Consider the following 13,158-nt stretch of genomic DNA (forward strand, 5'->3'; position numbering starts at 1 on the left):
TGTGTCAGAGGAATTTGTATGCTCCAGTTCAAGACTTAGGGAGCATGTTCCCAAATTGGTGCAATGCCTCTTTCTGCAGGATTTTGTCTTCTATTTGTAATAAAAATGTGTATTGCTCGTAAATCTTCTCACATGCTACTCGGAACTAAAAGCAACAGGTTTAAAAGATTATTTCCTCAGGATCCCCTCAAATGGGAATTCTATAACAGACCTTTGACCAAAATTCTCTTTCCCCCAAAACACACAACACTCCTCACTGAAAGGTCAGGTACTAGGTTTGCAAAGTCAAGTTTCTTACAGTAAACCTTTTAAACTTTCTGGAAGCTGCTGTTAGCTGCTGGTTGGAGTCAGAACTGCTATGTTGTTCTGACTAGTTACGCTGAGCTCAAGAGGAAGGGAACCATTTGAGTCATTTCCTTTTCCTTTATACCAGCCCCTGCTCTGGGAAGGAAAGTCAAGGCATCTACGGTGTCCATAGGCTGCAATACAACTTAATTTACAAGATATAAATTAACTTTTACTCATAACATTTTACCACTGATAGTGTATAATTATGTCAGGGATCCCATGTAGGCCCAGTCACTGTCCTACAGAACACATGAATAAATGTGAAGTAATTTCTACGTAACCATCTTGAATGTGTGAATTAGAAGTCATGCGGTACATGAACCTCATTGCTTTATCCAAACCAGACTGCATTTACAAGCAGTAATTTAAAATGCTGTTTTGCCTCTGTTTCATAGGCTGTGGTACCAGAGGACTATTCACTTACAAGGCAATCCCAACCGTCAAAGACAAAAACCTCTCCTTCAAAAAACCTCAGGGGAACAAGGGGGGGAGGTCAGCTGTATCTACAGTAGAGCCTCTTAGTGCCTCAGGGTTACAGCACCATGGATGTAACGAAGCCAGAGAAAATGTAATAAATAGTTTGAATTTAATGTAAGCTTTAGAAACATCCCCAGTGACAAACCTGGTGAGAGACAGAAGCAGATATTGTTATTGGACAGGTCTCTTTATTAGGCAGCTACCATCACAACCCTTTAGGTTTTTGTGTGTCTGCCTTAGGCCCTTGCAGTGTGACACTACTGGCAGACAGGATGCTGATGTTGTATTGATCTAATGACCACTAAAATCACGAAACGAGTCATTACACTTGGCCACAGAGTTCAACCAGGAGATTAAAAACAAGATATTGGCACTGGGACTGCTCAAAGAGAAACTTCATCTCGAAAGATAACAGCAATTCTTACAGATGTGGAAGGCAGCTGCAGCCAGGTTAATGATTATTCCCCCAACAACCCCAATGCCCAACAACCTTCTGCATGTGGTTATGTTTGGCTGCTGTATTTATCTTCTCCAGGAATCTCACTGGGATTCTGTTCCACAAGGTTGATATAACAGTATCTCAAACAACCTGCCATCTGTAACTTTATTTATATTTAGAAAATGACAGTTTTATAATTACACAGAAGTAAAAAGTACTTATTATTGGGCTACCAACAAACATAACAATCCTAAATTTGTTGAGGACCTTCAACAGTACTCCTTCGGCTTAAGAACAGGTATGGGTATCTGTTTTGACTATCGTGTGGAAACTTTTCACACCATCTGATACACCAGTCAGCATCCACAGTGCTAATCCAAAGCCCTGGATGCTGACTGTATAGCATGTGCACAGCTGGCAACAGGCACAGAAGCTTACATTGCAACCACAAAACCTGGACAGCTCAGAACTGGAATCATCAAGGATTTTTCTTGGAAATCAGGCAAGTTTCTTGCCTCAGGTCAGTCAAGTCTGTAAGAAAGCTGTTATAGGAATGATATCTTACCATGTCTTTGTGTTTAAAGAAGGCTGAGGGAAGAAGTATTGTCTATCAGATTAATTTAAATATCTAAAAGGAATAGTTGGACAGCATTTCAAAACAAGCTGCAGGCTTCACTGATGTCTCACAGTGTTCAAATTAATAAAACTAGTGGAAGCAGAACTTCAGTTCTCCCCAGCTGAACAACAGTTTGCAAGGGCTGAGCGTCCACACAGGCTGTGAGAACTCACAGCAAGCTGCACTGCTACTATACTTGCCAGATACCATCATTCTGTAGAGCAGTTTCTGCAACCAAGGTTGCACTCCCACCTTGTTTTCAATCAGATGCAAGATACCAACCTACCCTGGCAGGCTCTTAACCACTTTTTTTCCTGGTAGATATCATACAACAGGGTTCCACAGTTCACAAAGCTGTGTTTTGCTAAGTTTAACATACTATGTCTGGCTTAACTGAAGCACATTCTCCTCCCAGCTCTTCAGAGGACAATCCAACATGAATTCTTATCCACCTGCATTCATCCTGTATTCAGATGTACATGGCATCATATTAGTTGGCTTTGATCCCACCCTAGGTTATGATAAAAAGCTTCCCGAGTAGTGTAGCTGAGACCCTTTACATTCCTTTGCAAAGCTAACAATACAATGCTTCAGTTAAGGCATGCCTGAGTACCTAAAAAACTGGCCCCTGATCTCACTGGATAAGGAGTTTTAAAAACTAGCAATAATCAGTCGGGTTCTGCGCACCACCCCACCCCCCCACCCCCCCCCGCCTTTAATGTTTATCATCCATACAGGGCAAATTGTATCACATTTCACTATGATAACAAGTCTTTAGTCACTGGAACCATGCCAGTCACAAACTGAAAACAGAGCAGTTCTTAGTCTCTGCACAAACAAGAAGAAAACCCCTTTCTGTGGGTGGTGTGCTCGGCCAACCTCATGAGACTCACTGATACAAGTTACTGCAAGGCTGGCTTTCTGCAAAAGATTTTTAGCACTGATTCCAAGCACAGACAGTAAAAACTGCTGGATTACAGTATAGCACCTGTTACAAGACCTAAGGCTAATTAGAAAAATTTTTAAAATTTAAAAAAGAATACAAAATAATCAATGCCTTCCTCCACTTCAAGCAACTCGATACCACCACCCCAAGCTTAATTCTTTTTATTTCTTTTTTTGACAATTTTTTCTCTTAAAAGCCTTATATATGCCAAAAAGAACCAAGCGGTCTCAACAGTTTGGTGCCACTGCAAGTTCAATGGGAAGTTTTCCTTTGCCAGGGAAGTTTTCAGATCTAAGTGTCAAATAAGACTGAAAGATCCATATCAGACTGAATAAATCATGGAAAGCGATAGAAATACCACGTTGACTGGTTTCTGGAGAAAGGCTGTCATGTGCTGTAGACCATCATTTGTGAGTCTTGGGATATTTGGCATGATTTTTTTCTCAAACCTTAAATTCAAGTGAAACCACACAAAAATCTTCCCTTTCATAGAAGACTTCTAATCCCTGTAATAAACAGGAATCTGAAATTATGTTTTATGTGACTCATGCATGAAAGCTTCTATGTTTTGGCAATAAAAGAAACAGAAAAAAGACCCAAAATATAGTTTCACACACACACTCTTAAGCCACTCACAACTTCCAAATGCTTTAGGCGAGGCACTCATCCAAAAATTTTAACTTATAAAATTTCTGAGCACCTCTCAAGCAGTTATACACCTCAATTCCTTTAAGTAAGGCTTTACATTTTTCTAGAACAGAAATCATAATAGAAATATAACCTTGTCCACAAACTTGTTTACCCTACAGAAACCTCTGTTTGCGCCCCCCACTGCTTTTTCCCAAATACAAAAGGGGAATCTTAATTGAATACTGCATTCCAAACACTATGAGATATCACATTAAGAGGTACCACAATCTTAGTTTATATTTTGAAATTTTTACTCTGTGTATACATATGGGATGTAATGAGGAGAGGCAAGAAGACATTGGAGTAGTTTGCCATGGCTGACATTAAATTCATCAACAGGATCAGAAAACAAACAGCAAAACCCAAGTCAGCTGTCCCATCCAAATCAACAAGATTTACTTTTGCATGCAGAACCCTCATAATGTCCTAAGTTTACATTACAAAATTACTTTTCAAGTGCTCTTTGTACAGTAGACCTAAGCTGCTAGAGCTTTGCTCCAGAGAATCTGTCTCGAAGCCAATGCCTTCTAACAAGAGGAAAAAGGTGACAGCCAATCCTACACTTCTGGCTGCCTTCACACCCCTATTTGTGCCAACTCCTTCACCTCGTGCAGGCCTGGCTAATCAGCAAGTCTCATCTGTATACATCTTCAGCCTATAAAGCGTTCAGTTACAAGTAACCTGTTGGCTCTTAAAAATGAGAGGGTTTGGGTTTATGCATTTGAAAGCTACACATTTTCCTAACTTTATTTCTCCACTGCTGCAACATATCAGCGCTAGCAACAAGGATGAGTTGGAAGTCCAGACATAAGGCAACAGGAAGCTGAGGAAGACAGATAAATGGAATTGTATAATATAACAATTTCCATCTGCACAGAAATTCATTGTCAGAAGAAAAGTAACTAAGTTTGGCCTGCACCCATGCTCAGGAAATAGTAAATCTTTATTTTGAAGCAAGGAAGCCAAGAAGAACACTAACAGCAATAAGAGCTTTCCAGAGTTGACCCCCTACCACCCTGGGAGGTCACCTTAAGCAATAATGGTACCTCTGACTAAGTCCTACAAGCTACAGCTTTACAACAACAAAAACAAATCATCACACTCTCCTGAACAAATTTGATTCTCCACTGACAGTTAAGCAGTACAGTCACAGGTAATTCAGCACCATCCTAGGCTTAGAGAATATAATTTTTCTGCAAATACGTCAGGCAAATGCCATGAAGGGATAACAGCTAATTAAGCTAAATGCCAGTGCTGGCACAAGTGCAAATAGTTTAAGATGGTCATGAACATACTTGTGCAGAAGATCAGAGGATTATGGATTTCAGTTTGAGCAGTGGAGAAAGAAAAGCTATTAAATTTCAAGAGGGACTAAAGTCATCATTCAAGAGAGTGTTAAACATGGTTGCCTGCAATGGTAAGGACCTGAACTTAAAACAAACACAAGAAGGCGTGTTGTCATTTTAATTCTTGAAAGGGCAGAAGGGAAGAGATCATCCAGCAAGATATGCATATCTGTAGCCAATCCAGCTGCTCTTTCAAGAGGTGTTATCACAGCATTTTCAAAATGATAACAGCTAAGTGTACACAGTGTATCATATTTCCAGCAGTCCCAGAGATTAAATTAGAGAACAGTATTTGCCAACATGTATGTTTAGTCAGTGGGAGGTAGAGAAGTTCTTATCTAGCTAGATGTAAAGTGGAGAGTGTTGGTGGAACAGGGACGTTTCCAGAAGTAGGGGATATCTATAACAAAGCAACATTGAAGTTGCTCTTACAAACATAGCGATGCTTCATTTTATTCCAGTAATAAACCTACGTGTTCTCCTGTTCAATATTCATCACAATACAGTTAAGGGAAATAATCTACTTATCTGCAATTATAGGACCAGATAACTGCTCAAAACAGCCACAGTGGGGAAAAAAATTAAAAATATGATACACAACAAGCCTTGCTCGCACCTTACCCTTCTTCAACAGTACCAAAATGATCCCTGTTGTCTTTAACCTGCAAAATAGTTGCAATCTTAAAATATTCTCACTGACAGCCTTATATAGTGATCTTCAGCCAGATGGAAGACATGCAGCTAGAGTAATACAAGCACCAGAGAAAAATTCTGCTTTTCTCCAGGAACATCCACTTTGCTGGTCCACACAACTCTGCCTGTGATTTAATTCTACTCTTGTTTGTTAAGAAGTCAAAACCTTCATCACTTTGAGGACCATACAGGCAATTGTTCTGTATTACACAAAGTTTACTCTGAACAAGAGAGCAAAATGTTAATAACAAAGAAGATAAAAGTTAACAACTGAAAATTGGAAGAGAAAAGAATAATTCGCTTTGGTTGTGGCCTAATCCCTCTAATCACATATGGCAGCTTGCCATTTTTTTCATAAGGCTTGGATATTGGCAGCGGTGCCTAAGAATGTCAATCTCTATACCTATTATGGTATACAATCATTAGGCCAGTGGTTTCAAGAGGATGTGGTCTCTGGAATAAGAGATTTGGAAATTTAAGAGAAGCCTCAGGGAAACACACCTAAATTTTTCTTTTTCCCTGTGACCACTGCTTGTCAGACTAACTATAGATGCCATGCCATTTATTTCACATTGCCATAAGTATAAAACTACTCAAAAAATTTTTTTTGAAGCAGCTTCAAAATTACAGGGATTCCAGCAAGTTAACATCAATATCTCATTATAAATTCTGAGGTTCTTCAAGTCTAGTTGTATTTCCTTGCACATCATACCATTGGCACTTTGTTGTGGTTTAACCCCAGTAGGCACATTGTTTGAATTAGTAGTTCTTCTAGTTGCTAATTCTTTTCATTGAGAGTTACAACACAAAGAATATTTTCTCAGGGTAAGGGACTTGAAACATAATAATGAGGGTGACTCAGTTCTCTAGATCTCTGAAGGTAGAGCACTGTTTATTGTGTAACAATTATTCTCATCTCCCTTTGCAGAGGGACTAGCCTCCCTCCAAAAGCAAAGTGTGAGGGGGTCACAAGACTCAAGCTCCCGTTGTCACTTTCTCATTCTTCATGTCAGCATTGGCATTAGAGCCACACAGCATTCAGCTTAAGAGAGCGTTTTTACATCTTGTTTGAAAACAGATTCAAATAGAACACTAAAACATTCAAGAGAGATTGAAAGCAAACTGATTCCTTTATGGGAAGCTATCTCCTGACCATACATATGCTTATCTGACACACTGCTTAAAAAAAGTCCCAGATTCTGTGAGCAGTTACAGCCCTCAGCAAATCATATAACTAGTGGTGTACTTTACATTGTTTTCTTCCTAGGCAGGTGTTGGCAAAGTCTTCATTGTACTTGTAGGATGTTTTCTACATTAATTCCCTTGATATGGATGGTCAAAGAGTAGTGCTGTGGAATTAATAAAAATCCCTGTTGTTAAACATATTATTCTTGGTTTTAGCAAATTTTAGCCTTAAGCAAATCAAAGTTACAATGTTCCCAATGTAGAGGTGTTGACAAGTTTAGATATTAGAGACTTCAGGGGAACTATCCTCTACCCTGCTTCCTTGGTCTCATACTATTCAGCAAGTATTTGAGTACTTTTTAGCTAGTACTCTGTTCTGGAAATTGTACCACTCAAGAATGGAAGCGTGCAAAAATGTGTGACTTATTAGCAAGTATTTCCTATCAGTGGCTACTGGCAAGTGACACACTTCCTGCATTTTGATTATAGTTTTCTATATGAAAGTGAAGAACTGAGCAGCAGTTTACATAGTTACTCTGTAGTCCTGACTCTCTGCTAATGCAGGCTTTCTAACAAGATGACATTATTAAGGGGCTAGCAGCACTGATGCAAAGAAATTCATGTTACAAATAGCAAACATGGATTTGCATTCAAATACATAGACTAATGTTCACTCTGTTGAGCTGACAGTAAGACATTTTGGAGAGCAGTTTCAGTCTTGGACACCAACTGGAAGACTTTTAAGTATACAGTTTCTGAAGAAACTCTGAAAAAGGTTTATTTCAAAGCCTGTCCACATGACTTCTCTGATTATTTTTATCTCATTATGGGAATCCATTAGTCAGTATCTCTTGCATCCTTGTGACTTTAATAGTCCCCACTCTCACTCCTCATTTGAGTCAAGGTGATGAGCTACTTGAGCAAGGACAGCCACCATCACTGACAGACTGATTTTCCTCCACTATGTTTGTATAACTACGAACCCATGGGTTAATAGGTTGCCCCTTTTATGTATCACTTTGAACTGCTCTAAAGCACTGTCACAGCCAAGTGCTTAGGTCACTGGTGGTAGCACATTTCCTCTGCAGGAGGGTGCACAGAACAGCTTTGTGGCACAGGTTGAGCACAAAACTGCCAAATCAAGAGGGCAACACTTTACGTCATCTTTGCCTCCCCTGAGGGAGGCCACCCATCTCAGCGTCACCAGAGCATTTGCCTGTAGCCCAACACAAAACTGAGATCACGCAGAACATCGCAAAAGGCACTCCATCATTCTCAGACATAATTAACTGTATGAACAAGTAGCTGTGGGAAACAAAATCATCCCTTACTCACCTAAATCACTCTAATTTGTCACTGCAGCACCCCTACTTTTCAACTACCAACCTTGTTATTGTAACTATAGCTCAGTTTAACTGATTACTAACATGCACAAAAAGCCAGCAAACAAAACAAGCCCGTTGGCTGTCCTTTCTCATGAGGTGACTGACTAACCACTGACCTTAGACACTTACTTGTGTTAAGGTTAAAATTACCCACTTAATAATTGATGTAATCTTAAGGCTACTAAGAAAGCTTGCGTCAATTAATCCAGTCCTTGTTACAGTAACTGAGGCACACACCTACCTGAAAACTGGGCCTTACACAGAATCCAATTACCAGCAGAAATCAGGTGCCAGAGGAAAAAGAATGTTCTTTAGGAGTCCTGCTGTCGTAGAAACAATAAGTAAGCTAAAGAGGGAGGTGGGAGAAAAAGCACTTTACCAAAGTTTCCAGACAAGTTAAAAATCAAAATGGTTAAAAAAAGCTAGCCTACAGTCTGCAGATACACTAGTCAGAATCGGGTCTCATCTCATTCACCAAAATTAACTTAACCTTTGCAATTAAGTTTTTATTTCAGGGTTATTGTTGGGTTTTTAACAGATACATTAAGAAAGCTTACTATAGCTCCCTATTACGAGGAAAATCACTCACCTTCCTGCGCATAATGATGTTTTAATGGATAGCCCCATAATATGAATATTCCATCTGCTAGCAGGTTCATTCTGGCTAAGTTGAAACCAGCAAGCAGCAGCGTCAGTCCTCCTTAATAGTGATATTAAATTGCAAGAATAACAGGAAGTCTATCAGCCATGAAAACTTCACTCATAAGATTGTTTGCACTGCTGGGCTGGGCTATATCATGCAAAACCCAGTCTTTTCACTGACTGGTACCAGTTTCACTGAATACTTATGGCCAGATCCAAACAGAGCACTCAGGCACGAAAAAGCAAGGTAGCTGGCTCTGGGCACAGAGTCAGCGCTATGATGCAAGGACCCAAAAGGGATACAGTGAGAGCTAAACCCAGTCGCTATACATGAGAACTGAGGAGCAGGGAACAGTTTCTGTAGCAGCCTACAGTTGCACTGGATGAGGTATGACGTCGAATCACACTGCATGAATTGGATTTGCCCTACAAATGCTGCTGAATAGCCCACGGATGGGAAAGAAGGAGCAGAAGATTGTGATTGAAATTGTTTCTCAGCCACAGGTATCAAAATCAGGATTTTAGTTTGGGAGACTGGGTTTTGGAATGTAATGACTGTCCTTGAACAGGTATTTAGTTTTGCAGGAGTGGCTCATTCTTTAAGAGCATAGCTACGCAAGGTGTTAGCTCTGTCTTGCACAATGGCTACAGCACATACCCAGGAAGCAGCCAAAAACAGAGCCCCCAAAACCACTTAACCCAAGAGGATTCAAACTCACATCCCTTTGTTTACCAAAATATATGACAGTCTCTGAAGGTTTCACTTGGTTTACTTTTAACACTTCTTAGGGTTGCACTACCAGGGATTAAACCACCCGTCTCACAGAATGACCATGAGTTTAAAGTGATGTCACAACCTTGCAAGCAGAAACAGGAACCCAGGTCTACTTTCTCTCAGCCAGGCCACCACATCACAAATCAAGCTAGCTCGCTCTCTCCTGACTTCCCTCCTCATCCAGCCAGCCCTGCGTTCCTGGCCACACAGCAGTGCAGTACTAGCAGAGCAGAGGGAACAGGAGAGAAACCTGAGGGTATTAATTTTTAATCCAGGTCTCAATCTCCAGAGAAGTACTGTAATCACTACAGTAAGAAACAAGTAAGTAAGAAACAAGACAAAATTAATGACATTGCCACTAGCATAAATTATCCCAGGCTTTAAAAAAAGAGCAAAAAGCAAAAAAAAAAAACCAAAACCCCAAAACAAAAAAAAAACCCAAACAACAAAAAAAAACCAACCCACAACTCAAAGAGCTACATACTCATGCAATACCCGGGTGGAACATAGGTAACCTGCAAATTCAGCATGGTCAAAAAAAACAGACCATAACTATTTTGTGTGGGCAGGACCAGAATAGTGGTCAAGGGCTCACTACTTCTGGTTGTTTGACAGATTTCTGCTCAGGACTTAGACACATACCTTTTGCTTATAGTGCCTCAAGTGCACTTACACACTATTTTTGGACCTCAACCTTAATTTTTCATAACTGATGTTCTATTTTAATGCTGGTTTTGACTCACATAAGCCATTTAAATTCAGTAGAGAAGAAAAGCATGGGGGAGATTTTAAGATCTAAAAAGCTGATAGTCTAAAACCATTTCTAACCCAGGAGTTCTTGAATACACTGATGTACCTCTGGAGCTCTAGTTACATGACTGAGATTACATAGTCTAACTGTAGTCCATCCAGGCTGTACAGAAGTAAATCACTGTCATTCAGAATCAGACTGTTAGTAACACTGGGCAGGCAAGTTCATATGGAATTTACCGATATTCAGTTTGATCCTTTTGTAGGATAAAAGCATCTGGTAATGAGTCTAGGATATTGTTCTGCTAGTTACTCTGCAAATAAGCATCTCCTTTGTTCTTACCTTTATTTTAATTTTTACATATACATTTTTAAATAGAGAGACAAAAATGCAGGATTTCCTTGACTGGGAGAGAAAAAGAAAAGAAAAATTTACTTTTAGAAGATTTATACTACAGAGGAAAAGGAGTATAGCAAGATGAAAGAAAAAAAATTGTCAAGTTGTTTATTAATTCAGTGTATATGCACAGGATACTGAGTGGGATTCAGGTCAGAAATAGCTCCAGATGAAGAGCTATAAAATAAGAAGAGGGGAGAAGTATTCCTTTCTTTCTCCTCACACATACATTATATCTCTTCCCGTGGCTGCTCTCAGTGCAATAAACAGAGTCAAGTTACATATAGCAAGGAAACCTCATAACATGAAGTAAGAATCTAGCACAGCTAGTTGCTGTACCCAGGTGAATTGGAATGACTCTCTACCACAAGAATGAAGCATGAATAAGTCTGCTAAAATCAGCTGTCACTCACTTTATGCCCATATAAGCTAAAGAACTGGAGACTGCCAAGACAGCACATGCAACATCACGGGCTTGACATACCACAAAGCCTAAGTGTTCTGGCACTGGAAGACCAAACTAAGGACCCTCCTTAAATTGACTTATGAGCAACCTAAATAAGTTGACTTTAAATGCAACAGGTGACGGACTTTGAGCACCAGAAGGTTACCTACTGCTTTTAGCAGTTATCTGTTAGTCAGCCATCCTGGATGAAGAGTACTTTCTGTGCAGAGAAAAAAATTCTTTACTATGGTTCAAAACAAGTCACCACTGAATGAAGACTGGCTTCCATAGGGCAGAACCATCACTTTTAATTAAAGAAAAATAAAATTAAACATTTTTTTTTCTATTGAGAGACTACGAATTACTTTCATGTTTCCCTGCAAATAACGTTTTCTTATTAGGTTTTTATCTGAAGTCTGTTCTGTTCCTTTCTGTCACAAGCACAGGAAACAATACAGGGTAGAAAATAAGTAATTCCTTTGACTTCATTCTACTGTTTAGCTTCCTGGTTAAGCTTTTTTTCCTAGATGCAACAGTTAAAATCTCGCCTTCTGTGCAAGCATCAAAGGTTTTCTCCAAGTACTAAATTGGAGCAATACTTCTACCTGGGAATCTGGCAAGTGTCTCCTGCAGAATAATAGGACTTTACTCCAGAGAGTATATCTGCCCATGGTCTCTACCCAGTGCTTTAGAGAAAAGACAAATTCACCTTTCTGTCATCCATTTTTGGGGGCAATGGAGTGTTGTTTACTCTGGCTTTTGTTGGCATTGGTAAACAAGAACATGATGACCTATTTCACTGAAATTTAAAAGTCTGACAGTGAAACTGATAATACATTATTCTGGGCTGCAAGAGATGCTGGAAGGAAACTTCCTTTAACATTAGACAGGTCCAATGACAGCTTCAGAAAATTCAAGAATGTGCTTTGCAGCCAAAGCAGAGGTCAGCTGCATCCATAAGGTAGATGCAGAGTAAGCAAGATGCTTATTATTTCCTTGCCTTAAACCCAAACACAAGCACATTAAAATACGGTAATTGGTAACAGTGCATAAATATTGTCTAACATTGTAACATTGCTAGCAGTATTTTGTAACATAGCTATGCATAAGTATATAAATAACACATTAGTGCAAATGGACAGACACTTGCAGTATACTTGCCCAAACAGTGCACAGGAAAACATAGCCAAACAGTAAAATCTGCAAGATAAGAGCAAAGGACAGAGTGGGCAGGAAGATGTCAGGTGAAACCAAAATAAACCTGCAGAACAAAGAGGAGATATTTATTTTGCAGGATTATTCTGGTTCCATCAGACATAAGAAAGATGCCTAGCAAAACTAGGGTAGAGTCTTACTCCCCAAAATAATATGAAATACGTCAAAGGTAGATGCAGTCATCCCCTTTTCTTGCAGGGAGGCAGCAAGGTGCATAAAACATTAACAATAAGCAAAGAAAGATGGTAATTCATGAAAAATCACAAAATGCTCACTTTGATTCCAGCTTCTCTTGCCAAAGAGCTCTCAAGGACTTTACCATGACCGCAGCAACCAAGACAATCAAGAACTGTAGTCATGAGCACTATGGACATCAGCTCCACAGCACTGTAGACTCCTAGGTTTACTACCACTTACAGATGCAATTCTTAAGAACTGTTTGGAAAATGCAGCGATAATGACTGATGGTAATTAAGAACTAATAACTGGATATCTGTACTGCTGATATATGTCAGTTTAGTAAAGTGGTCTGATTCATCAGCCTTTTAAGCACTCCACCACAGACACATCCAATTCTCTGGTACATGTAAACACACAAATATTTTGTTGCAACACTCCAATTCCTTCATCTATAAAGGAAAATCAAGTTTATTTTCCGAGCATCCCACAAGCATGTTTTAAGTCCCCTCCCCTTACACTTTTGAGAGAGTTCAGAAATACTTGTCTTGCCACTTGACAATCTGTCCCCAGATTTAAGTGACCTTTATCCTGCAATGGCAATCATATAAACAGACCCTTCGGCTCACATA

At 39.5% G+C, this 13,158-nt stretch overlaps 1 protein-coding gene across 5 annotated transcripts in view; it reads right to left on the reverse strand.

Annotated features, from left to right (window-relative positions):
* The window catches only part of SYTL2 (synaptotagmin like 2), a 63,023-nt gene that overhangs the window by 48,957 nt on the left and 908 nt on the right, over positions 1-13,158 (reverse strand). Inside the window, exon 2 of one of the 5 annotated variants that reach the window (XM_075050154.1) lies at positions 8,367-8,471. The exons of the other annotated variants lie outside the window; for them this stretch is intronic. The gene's annotated coding sequence lies outside the window, so the exon portion shown is untranslated. The remainder of the gene's footprint in view (positions 1-8,366; positions 8,472-13,158) is intronic. 5 annotated transcript variants of the gene reach the window in all.

Source organism: Buteo buteo, chromosome 18, assembly GCF_964188355.1.
Source record: "Buteo buteo chromosome 18, bButBut1.hap1.1, whole genome shotgun sequence".
Classification (NCBI taxonomy): Eukaryota; Metazoa; Chordata; class Aves; order Accipitriformes; family Accipitridae; genus Buteo; species Buteo buteo.